General features: G+C 31.1%; 1 protein-coding gene across 2 annotated transcripts in view; it reads right to left on the bottom strand.

The window, feature by feature from the left end:
* LOC143356470 (uncharacterized) overlaps positions 1–13,031 on the bottom strand; it is a 42,867-nt gene that overhangs the window by 29,609 nt on the left and 227 nt on the right. The window lies entirely within an intron of this gene.

The following is a 13,031-nucleotide window of genomic DNA, read 5'->3' on the forward strand; positions in this document are numbered from 1 at the left end:
GATATTAAATTTTTTCATTAAAATCAGGTAATATATATGTTATATATCTCTTCTTTAATACTCATTATGATGAAAATTGTAGATATTTGTGTGGTCCTATTCATGCAATTTAATTTATATAATTGCCACTGCTTTTGTTTAAAATAAATACGATTCCCTTTTTATTAACACCACGTTTACGGGGACCCGACAATGACGGGTTCCAATATTTTTAATTTACGATTATTGAGATTGTAAAGATGCATACATCAGAAATTATTCAATAAATTTATTCCTTTAGATATATATTATTTTAAAAATGGCTAAATATTTGAAGATACATATTTTTGTTATTTTTATAGAGTAACAAAAAATTGTCGCTTTTAGTGCACCGTAAACTTAGTGTTAAAATGACTATTAAGTAGAAGATATATCGCATGTTTTCGCGCATAAATTGGTCAAATTTTGTCAAAAGCATAAACATGGGACCGAAAGAAACCGATTTTCGATGTTATGTAAGTTACTTCGAAGGAGAACAACAACAATGTTTTTACGTAGCTCGCTTATCTGACAGTATGACTCACTGGTGGCTATCCTGTCGTCATTATTCAAAATACCTTAACGTAAACACAACTTATCGAAGGTCATTCTATCGGGTGGTAGTACCTAACTCAACTATACGTTTACCAATGTTATCGCGATTAATAAAAATCGAAGATTTAATAGATTTTTAATAAAATGTAATGAAGTAGTAAAAGATTTTGCAAGTAATGTAGTTATTAGGCTGTGGGTTTTATGCATGTGTGGTAAAAATGAGAAGGTGATATTTAAAATAGTAAAAAGATTGAAAGGATTTAAGAATACATACTATTTTCAACTGGTCAAAATTACTGAAGAAGAAAAGAAATTTCTATTTGGTCTTTGCTTCTTGCAATCGCTGAAAAAATTTTTATTTTGCATAAAAATCTGAAATCTAATGATTAACATGTAGTTATGATAGTGCAATTCATTTTAACCCTTAAGTGGACTTTCAAAATGACCTTTAAAAATGCAATGATTCAATTAAATTATATTTAATGTTATATTGATATCTCACGTTTATCTCTATTGAAATGGCAAATAGAAACGTAGTGCAATAGTAAAATTCCATCATTTGCAAGGTGTGAGGAGTAAATAAAAATATATGTATATGTAGCTGTCTTTCATTAATAATTTTAATATGTTAAAAACAATATATTACTATTCTCAAAGTACTTCAATCTTTCTACTGTTTTAAGTTGCACCTATTCGTTTTTGTCATAAATGAATAAAATCCGGAATGTTGTAATTTCTCGAAATGGGTGATTCCTTAGGTCATTTGAAGTAACCTTTTTTTTCCTTCGCGAAAATGTTCTCCGTGGCTTTGTTAAGAAGTTATTAACGAAAAACACGGACTAATCAGAGCACAGGTCCCGCTGAGCATGGCGTTGGCATTGGCCGTGCCGGAAACCGATCGCAGTAGCGGTCCTTGTTGCTATTCTATCCAAGCTTGTTGAAATTAATTAATCTATTAATTTGTTAATGTTTTAAACCAGATGGCTATTAACAAATACAATATTGATACATGTCGCTCAGGTATCGGCACAGTTTCTAAATTCTTAAAGAACATCGTTTAAGATAATTATAAATTATTTTCAGGCTTTTTATAGAATGAAGTATAATACAAAGAGGAAAGCAGAACATTTTCATTTTGCACAAAAATCCGCAGTTTACTTATTAAAAATGTTCCTTTGTTCTGTTTTTTATAAGCTCGAATATAGTTCTTGGCACGGAATTCAGAATCACGAAGCGAAACACCCAAGTATCCAGCTCAGATTCGTATATCGAATAACCAAACATTCGCGAACGATCCTGAAGCATCATCGGCACAATAATTCTTAACCCACTTCCCCAACTTGTTTGTTCTTCATCGCCGATCTATATAACACCCGATCCATTTTGTGAATCACCGTTAATCATGATATTTGTGTATGCAAGCGGAATTTTGCACCTCTTCGTATCAATTTCCAAGGAAGAAATACTCGGTCAAGTTGTCTGTGCTCATAATACGGTGGGTAACGAAAGTATTCCGGCGACGAGTTCCTATAAATATATAAACTGTTATAATTAGACTGTGGATTTTATGCATTTATGATAAAATTGAGTTGGTGAAATTTAAAATAGTAAGAAGATTAAAAGCATTTAGGAATGTCAACATAATATTTTCAATGCATTAAAATTATTAAACAAAGAAAGAACTTTCTATTTGATTTCGATTTATAATAAATAAGTCTAGTTATAATAAACTTTTTATAATTTGTATCCGAATTGCTACATTTCCTTCACAAATGGATATACATATGCATATATTATACATATATTAACATTTTAACATATGTACAACAAAAAGTGCACAACATTTATATTTAATATTTTTTTATCTCTTTTAATAAACAAAAATTTAAAGGAATACTTATCTTCGGAAGACTAACATTGTTCTTTTTATATTTAAGACTCCAACAAATGCACTGGAACGTTCATTACTGTTGTTGTTTGCCATAATTAAATAGTTAAACTACATATAATTAAATAGTCAAAACAAATTTCTTCATAAATCATAAGAATTAATATATCTCAATGTAATAGATTTTGACATGTAGTATGTAGTAATCTTTACGTTCCAACAGAATAATATATGAATTACAATAAGTTACGTATTGTACATTATTACAAATTATTTCCTTTAAGTTTGTTTATTTAGTCCCGCAAGAATATGACATATTTTTTGCTAGCGTTTGTACGTTTTCCTGTCACAATTCAAAGTAATAAATAAAAAGTTGTAAAACTAATTATGTGTGGTACGAAAGCGCTACCGACTTCTTTCTCTATCGACTTCCGATAGAAAGTGGAAATATAATGGTAGCCGAAGTGCGCGGACACTTTGATCTCGTGAAGTTCGCAAATCGTTCTTGAGGGAACCGGCTCGGAAACCCCGCGTTCGAAATTTTTTCGTGCTGGCATGAGCCTCGAATTTTCAACGATCCTGTAATACGAGCACCGGTCCAAGTACCCAATGAAACTTGGAATAGATTATCCGTGTTACATAAATGAGCCACGATCGCTCGAAAACACGGATCCGCTGTGTACGTGTCTCGAGACTAATCGTCGCGCGAATCTTTCGAAAGGTTTGGCCGGGTTTCCGGGAACCGTCGAATCCACGATTCCGCCTGTAATCTAATACGACCCAGAAGTACGATGGCTCTCGGGTCATGAGCTAGAAGGGGAGAAGATGTAGAAGATTTTGCGGACGATGTAGGTATATTCGGAGGAATTTCGTAGCGAAAATAACCGCGGTAGACTACCGGTGGCTGCAGAGACGCGTCAGATAGAATCCGAAAATTTCATAAGATAGACGCGCGCTTTACACCTTCGTTTTTCGATTCTTCAGCATTTCCGGCCAATATTGACGTAACCGACTAGGTGCCACGTCGACGAGCAATTAGGTTTGTTGTACACGAAATTTTAGAATGCAATTGTAGCATTGAAGCTCTTTGATCAAGAAATTCTTTTATAGTCTAGAGGTTCATTACACAGGGTGATTCAGCTAAGTGTGCCACTAAGGTGACTTTTAAAGTAGAAAAATACTAATTGTACGCCATTGCTGAAGCAATGCAATATATCATATATGAAATAGTTTACAAGTAATTTAAGGTCACCTTAAGGGCTCGGTCTTCGTAGATTCGCGATAAGGTAGAGTGACTACATTACCGTCAAAAAATGGTTTTACGTGCCTCAAGTTTTCGTCCTTACATAAGAATATTTTGTCGCTGGTAAAGGGCTCATTCGAAAGAGGAAGGTTCAATCTAGTGCGCGCTGGTCAGGAGCTGCCGAGATTATGCAGATATTTGGTAATATAAGCGTTAGAAGTGGGCCAAAAATTGACGATCTGCATGCCGTGGAATCCAAGCATTTTTATGCCATTGGATGAGTTTTCTGGATTAAATCGAGAGCAGCACGCACTAAAAAATATCTCCAGCTACAAATTGAGCTATATTTTGTCTTGATTCACAGCGAAATAAAGCCAAAAACTTGAACCACGTCACAATTCATAATACAGAAGTATCGACAGCACAGAGTATCGATAAGTATCAATAATGCAGTATCGATAATACAGAGCAAAAAATGTGACAAGTTTAGTCACAGACTTAAGACACGTCGGATCAAGACCAAGATGGATCTTTAGTCTGTGTCTGAAGGCTGTGAATGGAAATTATGAATTAAAAAGTCACGTGACTATCCCGGGCCCTTAACGTGACCTTTATATCCCGATAAAAAAGCAAAACAGAAGAAAAATGATTGTTACATTGTATGCTATTCTTGAAACCATACAACTTTTGTTTCAATCATTTTTTCATGTACCAAATAGTTTACATGTCATTTAAGTGGCACAGTCAGTCAGCTGAATCACCCTGTATGTATTTCATTTTAACACTTCATCTACCGGAAGTCTATAGAAAGACTTTTTAATGACCAAGTAAGTTGTATTTAAACAGAAGCTCGATACTTTTCTTTTAAATAATAATTTCAGAAGATGCGGTTATATCCATCCAAATAATTTTTGTTGGATTATGAATGAGGCTGCTGTTGCTTTTGGACAATTCGTTAAGAAATTCTGAATTGTTGATCATCAAATTTCAAAAGAACTATTAGAAACTGCAAAGCTGATTTTTAAGATACTGCCATCGTTCGTAAAGTGTATTCTCTTCTTTCAGAAACTGTCCGTAAACATTAGAATACAGGTTTCGTTTTCAATTGTCAGAATAAAAGATTTAGAGATAAGGTATCCCCAATAAGCTTAACACCAACTATTAGTTCGTGTTCACTGTAATAGTTATTGTTGAGCTTTACTGCAGCATTTGCTGTCAGTATCTCCTTCGGTGGTTGTTGGAACAAACATCTAGAAAATACTGACGAACTCGTTAGCGTTAAACGCGATGCCAATGTTGAGAATCACTAAAAACATCACATGCAGAATTATTTTATTTCATCAACCAAAAATATTTGCGTTATTTTTTTATTCCCCAATTTCCAAAATAAATCGAAAAATGTCCCGCTTTCTTGAAACATTATTTATATAACTTTAAAATGTACTCAAGTCTCAAGTGGTTTGGTTTAATTTCAAAACAGTTAATCCATTTAAAGAGTATCCGGATATTAATGTAAGTTATAATCATTACTGTTCTCTCCTTCTCTTTCTCCTTTTTTATTGTTTATTATTGTCATTATAGTATTGCTGTTATATGTAAAAATATGATATAACAAACAGATAATTACTGAGACTATAACAAATATATGTATTCATCAAACAATATATTTTTTTATTTTCTACTTATTAAGTTTTTATTTCATTTGCGTTAATCGAAAAATTCTATGTTTATACAAACAAAATTGTAGAATTTTCATGAACTGTGACGGGCGTTATTTTAAGCGTGATACGCAAAACGTATACAATTATACCACTCCAAAAATATGAGTCTTGATTGTTTGCTTTTCGTGTATGATAAAAATAGTTTAAATGTTTTGCAGTTTGAGAATTATTGTGACATGATATAATCTACTGAGTTTCAAATCAATGGCAAATAAATATGTAACCCGGATTAATTTAACATGTATTGCTGCAATGACACAATCAAAACTTTTTGGCTAGATTTTGTATCGCAACTGGCAGCTTCGAGTTTCCGTTAATATCGCACATTGTCGTCATTCGACTCAAAATAATGCTGGATTTTAATGTTTTTCTTCCGCGTATGACGTAGAATTAAATATATATGAATATAAAGCTGTCTTTTCAAGAAAGTCGAATTCAGAAACATTACGAATGGACATTTCCGCATATCAGCTAATATGTATGTTAGTAGTACCTAGATACTTTTACTTGCCTCAAACCTGCATTGTTTGTTCTATATCAGACTCTTTCATTTCTTAACCGATAAATGACACAAAACTGTTATGGGAACCAAAAGACATGAACAAAAATAAGCTAAATCAAGTCCAGTTCTTGGCCATATCAATGAAATTATATAAATATATGTATATATAACAAAAATAAGCAATAACGATTGGATATTATTAAAAGCAACGAGTTTTCAAATTTAATTCTCCTCACCAAAGATCGAAACAAACAGTAATACTAGATGGATAAATACCGTATTCATAATATCAATTTAACTGTGATAATTATTTAACATTGTTATAGTACTATCTATCAAATAGTATCCAGTATTTGCAGCAAGGATTGAGAACTCTTTTTAAACCATTTGCATCATTAGTGTCTATACAAGATGTCCCAATTTATCTTTCGAATATGTGCTGACTTTAGAAAAGTGTGTGCTAAGATCTGCACAGTATATATGTACTAACTTGAGTACTCAATATTAACATCAAAATATCTTCTGCGCTAGTGATTTTTCACCATAAGTGATTTAGTACTTTTATGTAGGGAATAATGAGTAGCATTGAGTAATGCATTAAAAAATATACGATTCCATTAAAAAAAAAAACAAAGATGACCTTCGTATGACCTCTACGAGTCCACATCGAAAAAAGGTATCTACATCGGAAAGTGTGCCCCCTGATACCGTTTAACATTTGTTTGAAATATTTTTTGGTATCGTCAACAGTTTCGGAGATATTCTCGATTTCCAGATAAATTGGAAATGTATTTATATGCTCTATTTTCCTGTTTAATACAGTTAGTTTGTTGTTGTTATTATCAATGATAGGTATATACGTAACAATATGTACAAATTACTGAAATACGAAGTGGTTTTAAACTTTTTGACATTTGTCTGCCAAGGTATAATAAAAATGATTGATATGAACATTATTTTTCATTTTCTCCTATCATGTGAATGGGTTAATATTGGTGAATAAAATATGTATTCCTGTTGTAGCAAAATGTTTATGTTGATATTTTATAGGCCCTGTTCAAATTACAACTTTCACTTTTCAGAACTTGTCTTTATTTGTACTTGCCGAGACTTAAAAAGTGTGACTTTTTTCGTTTTTTCGAAAAAAGTTCCACGGTTCATGTATTAAATAGCTCATAATTGTAAACAATTTTCCTAACCCGTATAAATTCCTTAAAAATAGTTACGCGAAAGTTTCTCGATTATATCCACTCATTTCATGTTCAAATGCATCAAATTATAACACAATCATAGCCAAATGAAAATCTGTACAAACCGGGTAAGGTTTTACCCAAGGAGTAAAAATTTAGATTTTTTGAGATAAATTTATCCTCCATCTTTTAAATACGATCACCAACAAAATTGTAACTCATATGTTACTGACCCTAAAAGCATATCAAGTAAAAAATTATATAACAAATAAATGTGGTCCAATGTTCCATATAGAATTAATCACAAACGTATTTCGCGTCCACCTTATTAAATATTAAGCCAATTTCGTCTATTATGAACAGCATTTGTTAATTTTATTAAATATTAAACCAATTTCGTTTGTTGTGAACATTATTCGTTCATTTTATTAAATATAAAGCGAATTTCATGTGGAAGTACGAATTTTTAAATTAAAAAAAATATCAGAATCCATGATCAATGAAGTTAATTTATTTCATATATACAATGTAATAAAATACACTAATAAGTGTCCATAAAAAATAAATTCTGATTTACGTTTTATTTACTTTACAATAGTATGCGAACTTACAGTTGTATATGTGCATATAAAATTGTTAAATTTTGATGTTCCAAAGCGCTCAACCGGTTCAGTTTCTAGATCTACGATATATTGATGACCACTGTAAATTCAAAAAACATTGTACCAAATCTAGGAATAAGTTAATAAACGTAGTGACATGGTCAAAACAGTAATGTGAATGGAAACACTTCTGTGGAAAGATGAAAGAGAATTTGCTTGCCAGCTTCTAACAAATATTCTCGCAAGAATTGTTTATGAGCGCTCGATTAACCGACAAACAAAATAAGCACGTGCTTAGGGCATCAGGAGATGGGAACACCATAGAAATGTTATGATTTTTAAATCTTTTATATAGTAATTCTATTGACAAGTGTTTATGAGCATGCGTGTCCGGGTGGAAAGAACTAAAGGATAGTGCAAAATTCTAACTCTTGTTAAAAACACTTTTTAGTAAAATTATCTAAAAATGTCTAGGAAATCGTACAGGTCCTCGCTATAGAAATGGGGCCTCAAAATTTGTTAAGTTCTTAGAGCTTCTAAACGTCTTAATCCGGCACTGTTTGTATTGCTATTAGTTGCAAAGTCCATTGTCAATGGTACAGTTGTTAAATATTACATACAAAATTGATAGGAAGAGTGAAACCTCTCAATAGACGAAAATATACAGCAAATGCTAAATATTGTACGAAGTTACGTACAATTGTACGAAGTCATCAATAGCAATCACTCTACAATTATCGTATAAGTTGAATAATCCTAACATTTTCAGATGAATATACAGTGAGAAACTTTAATATTCACACACCATAAAATTTTTACATTACCACATTATAATATTTGTATATAATGAAGGAAAGCATAAATGTTTAGGTATAGACATAATTTATCTAGCTAACAATAGTATATATTTTATTTACATAATTTATAAGATTCATTAAATAAAACGTTTCAAATGTAATAATATCTGATTTCAACGACATTTTAATATTCGAACATTTGGAAATATAACAACTTTCGTGAGTTTCTATGCTATGCTAGTTATACAATCATAATTGAAATTTAATTTACCAGAATATGATAGACATAGCATTACACTCAATACGTATGAGATACAGAATGCAAAACTCGGATGAATATTTTACACAAAAAGCTCTTACAGTGTATGAGAGTTTCATTATGATTTCTCTTCAACCGTCGTATGATCCTCAAAAATAATTTCATAAATGATTCTCAGTTAATATTTAGCTACTACCCCTGGCAGAAAATATTCGATCAAAATCGTGAATATGGCTGTTGAACAAATTATTCGGATTATATTAAATATGAATAATAGTACAGTACATATACTAGACAAATATGGTATAAAAGATAATGATATTGTAAGAAAATATTAATAAAGTCACTAATTGTTTTGCTTTTTAGCAAATATAAAATAATAAGCTGTCTACCTCTATGAGAGAATTATAACCAACTGCATTTATTTAACATATTGTTTCCTTACGAAAGATGAAATATGTCTTTGAAGAGATAAAAACAAAAACCCTTTTTCTAGAAACTTTTATGCACAAATTATTTTCCACTGCCAGTAACAAGTTTTTTGAAAATTGTTTTATAATTTGCTCAATCATTTAACATTTGAGAAACAAGTATTGTAACGAGACACACAAAATAAAAATGACAAACACACAAACAAATATTTAAAAAATATAAAGAAATTGAATTACGTGATGCACCACAAGTAGTCAATGATCTTTTAAAGTGACTGAATGAAAGAAGAAGTTTGTATTCTTAATTGTACATTAACCCTATCAAAACTTGAAAAAATGAAAAAGAATGTTTTCGCAAAATTATGTGAAATTAAGAATTAAGTACAGAAAAGGCTTTAACGACCTATATACTGTATGATAGCTTATGATACAAATGCCATTTCATCAGATAAAAGACATTATAAATCAGTATCTTCACAGACATGAACTTAAATAAGTTTGTAACAATTTCCTATTTTTGTGTCACCATTTAAACATTTAAAACCTATTTTTTAGTATTACTGAAAATGCAGATACAACGTTCCTATTATTCACGATCATCCTCAATTGTTATATTATACACTAACATACAAGAACAATTAAATCCAATGCATGTATCGCTCAATAAAAGAACGTAATATTGTATGTGTAAATTATAGAAATAATAAATAAAGAACAAGTATCTTAATCTTCGTAAAGTTATTTCCTTGTTTTTACCTATTTTGTTCTAGTGTCACTTAAGAATTCGTCTTGAATGGACTGAAATATAATTTCGACAGAGCAGAGTTCTGAAGTACAAATCATAAAAATTAAAAGATTTTCTCCTTTATTTTATCATACGTATTACTTTATTTTATCAGAACGTAATCAATTAAGTATGTACCTACGTCATTAAGTTCTTTTAACCCAAAGTAAAATTTTATTCAATTTTCATTGTTATTCAGCCATTCGGGACAGTACAGACATACAATAGACGCTTCATTTTTCTTATGAGAAATTATGTAGGACAAATCTAATCACTGTAGCTGTAAAATAAATCATAAGGCGAGGGGTTAAATGACCTAGAGATGGCACCTTATGTAAATGCTATTTTATATTCAAAATGTTAATGTACCAAATCCCAACAATAAGCCTAACAATAAGTTCAGAAAAACGTTTGCAACGTCAGAAAATTATTTGAGAATATACTTGTCTTTTACATCAATAAAAATAATTTGTATATTTCTAAATGCATATACAAAATATTTCCATATTTCTATATGTATAAATTGTAAGATGTATAAAGAACGCGTGCGTACAAACACAAATCGTAAATGTAAACTAAAATTGTTTGATATGAAACCTGTACGTACGCTTTCGAGTATGCACACGTGTATAGCTAGTGTGTCCGCCCACTAACTAGCCATATCTACTTGCAATTAGCACTGACGACCGTAATGGTAATACGGTTTTATCTTATTCGCATTGACCTTAGCGTTTCCTACTATAAAAAGATGCATTTACTTACTAAAAAAAAACCAACTATATTGCAGTGCATGCCTGCCTAATTCATATACAAGAATGAAAATCAATATATTAATTTTTGTTTAAAAATCTGTCGACATTCGTTACATTCTTGAACGTCGATTTTTAATAAATAGATTTCAATAAAAGGATAATTAGTGTGATTAATGTTCACTGGATAAGTTAGATTTTTAGTAGATATGGCTTGCTGTAGTGAAATTGTATTATCAAAAGACGATAATCTTCGTATTTTATTCTTCGCAATATCATACATTTATGAAATATAGTTTATTTGATTTAAATATATACGCTTTATACAGATGTACAAAAATGTAATTCTCCAGCTCTAGAGTGGACTATCCGACGCGGATAACACTGTTAATGTCGGAGTCGGTAATGGTTTGAGACGACAGTTACCAACGATCGCTTCGAGAGCCAATCGTGACGTAACTGGATATACAATTGTTGATACATCCAGAAGATTTCGTGATTCCGCATTACCAACGGTTTCTTTAAAAAGAAATAGAGCTCGGTATAAGCGACGCAGCTATTCTCGAGAAAATAAAGCGTAACGTGGTAAGAAAATAAATTTCCGACGATTCGATCCTCGTGGAACGTCGAAATACGCGATATCCCTCCTTACAGTATACGTTTTCGCAGCTGTTCTTCGTTTTTTATGTTACGTCTTTTGTACATCACTTTATTTACGCACTATAATCTCCGTGCAATTTATGTTCAACGGCTAAATGCGTAAAACGGTTGAGATACGGCGTCGTACAGCAACTGTTCCTTTGTATTTCTACATGGAATATTACTGTTATTTTTCATTTGTGCTCGTACAAGTTTTATTGGAATTATGGTTTGCGAAAACTGTTTGCTGCAACTACGGGAAAAAAATGCAAAACGTACTTCTTATCTTCTCAAGTCCAACGTAAATATTTGCATACACTTCAGCTTATATGATAACCATAATTGGCCAAAGTTTATACAAATCTATAACCAAGAGAGTGATTCCGAATGAAAAGAAATGAAATTCTTATTTATTACTTATTCCGTTGCGAACGAGAACATCAAAAATGTGTGCGAAAATAGCAGGAATGAATAAAAAGTTTTAGTACGTACAAATTTGTTGAAAGACGATAAACGTCATTCATATGTTTGTCTCAATGGAAGACAATAATACTACTAAAAGTTGAATATAAGAACATGAATGGATAGTAACAAGCTTTTATATTTTTTATTAGAGATAACTAGATTATATATGAGAGAAAGTTAATTTTTTTTTTCGTAGCCTTTGTTTTTAAATTATTATAGAAAAATGTGAAACGATACAAGCATTCGGATAAACAATTATATAAACGTAATTCTAACTTACGCGTTCATAAAATACGAAGGAACAGTGCATAAAGTACAGACGAACAATATTCTGTTTTTGATGTCAGGTAAAATCGTCTAGTTAAAATTATGTGGACAAAGTGATTGATCATCGACATAACCGAAAAGGTTAACAACTGCTATAAATTTCAAACGGACTTCAATGAGATACGTTACACGGTGCTTTGAAATGTCATCACCTTGAAATTTATACTTGCATGCATGCGCGTCTTTTCTCTAACCTACGAAATTATTTTCGAAAATATCTAGTAGAACTATTGTAATTCGAATAAGAAATAAAATATCAAAATTGTGCCGAACATTTGACGCTAATTACTATAATATTATGCATACATTATAATTATTATTATTCTCTATTCTTCTATAAGCTGCTCAAAATGTTTAAAATATTATTCTCAGATATGCAACATTATTGTTTTCGTTTCACATTGCTAATGAAAATATGCACGAATACTATATAACTTCTGTATAAAAAGTTACGTAAAACGAATACTAAAATTTACGTACTCTTTTCTTTCCAATGGTACAACTTTTTCTATCATAAAGTAAGAATTACCTTATCAAAGAAAGGTCGACGATACTGTTCAAATTGTATTTAACAGTTTACCTGACAATGATTTAACAGTTTTTTAAAAATCTTTTTTTTTAGTTTTTATTTTTTTTTTATAAACCAATAAATTGTCTCGAGTAACACAATCTAAATCATTCCATTTGAAAGTGGGTATTTGCCTAGTTCTTCTTGAGAATTGCTATTGAAAAAAATAAAAAGAACAGGCTACATAACACGCATGAAAAGAATGGATTGTTTCGTCGTTGACATGTGTGCGAGTGTGAAACACTCCGAAACAGTGTCGTTTCGGTTTGCAACGCGGTATCATCCCCTGAGGT

This window comes from Halictus rubicundus, chromosome 8 (assembly GCF_050948215.1).
Source record: "Halictus rubicundus isolate RS-2024b chromosome 8, iyHalRubi1_principal, whole genome shotgun sequence".
In the NCBI taxonomy this organism is placed as follows: domain Eukaryota; kingdom Metazoa; phylum Arthropoda; class Insecta; order Hymenoptera; family Halictidae; genus Halictus; species Halictus rubicundus.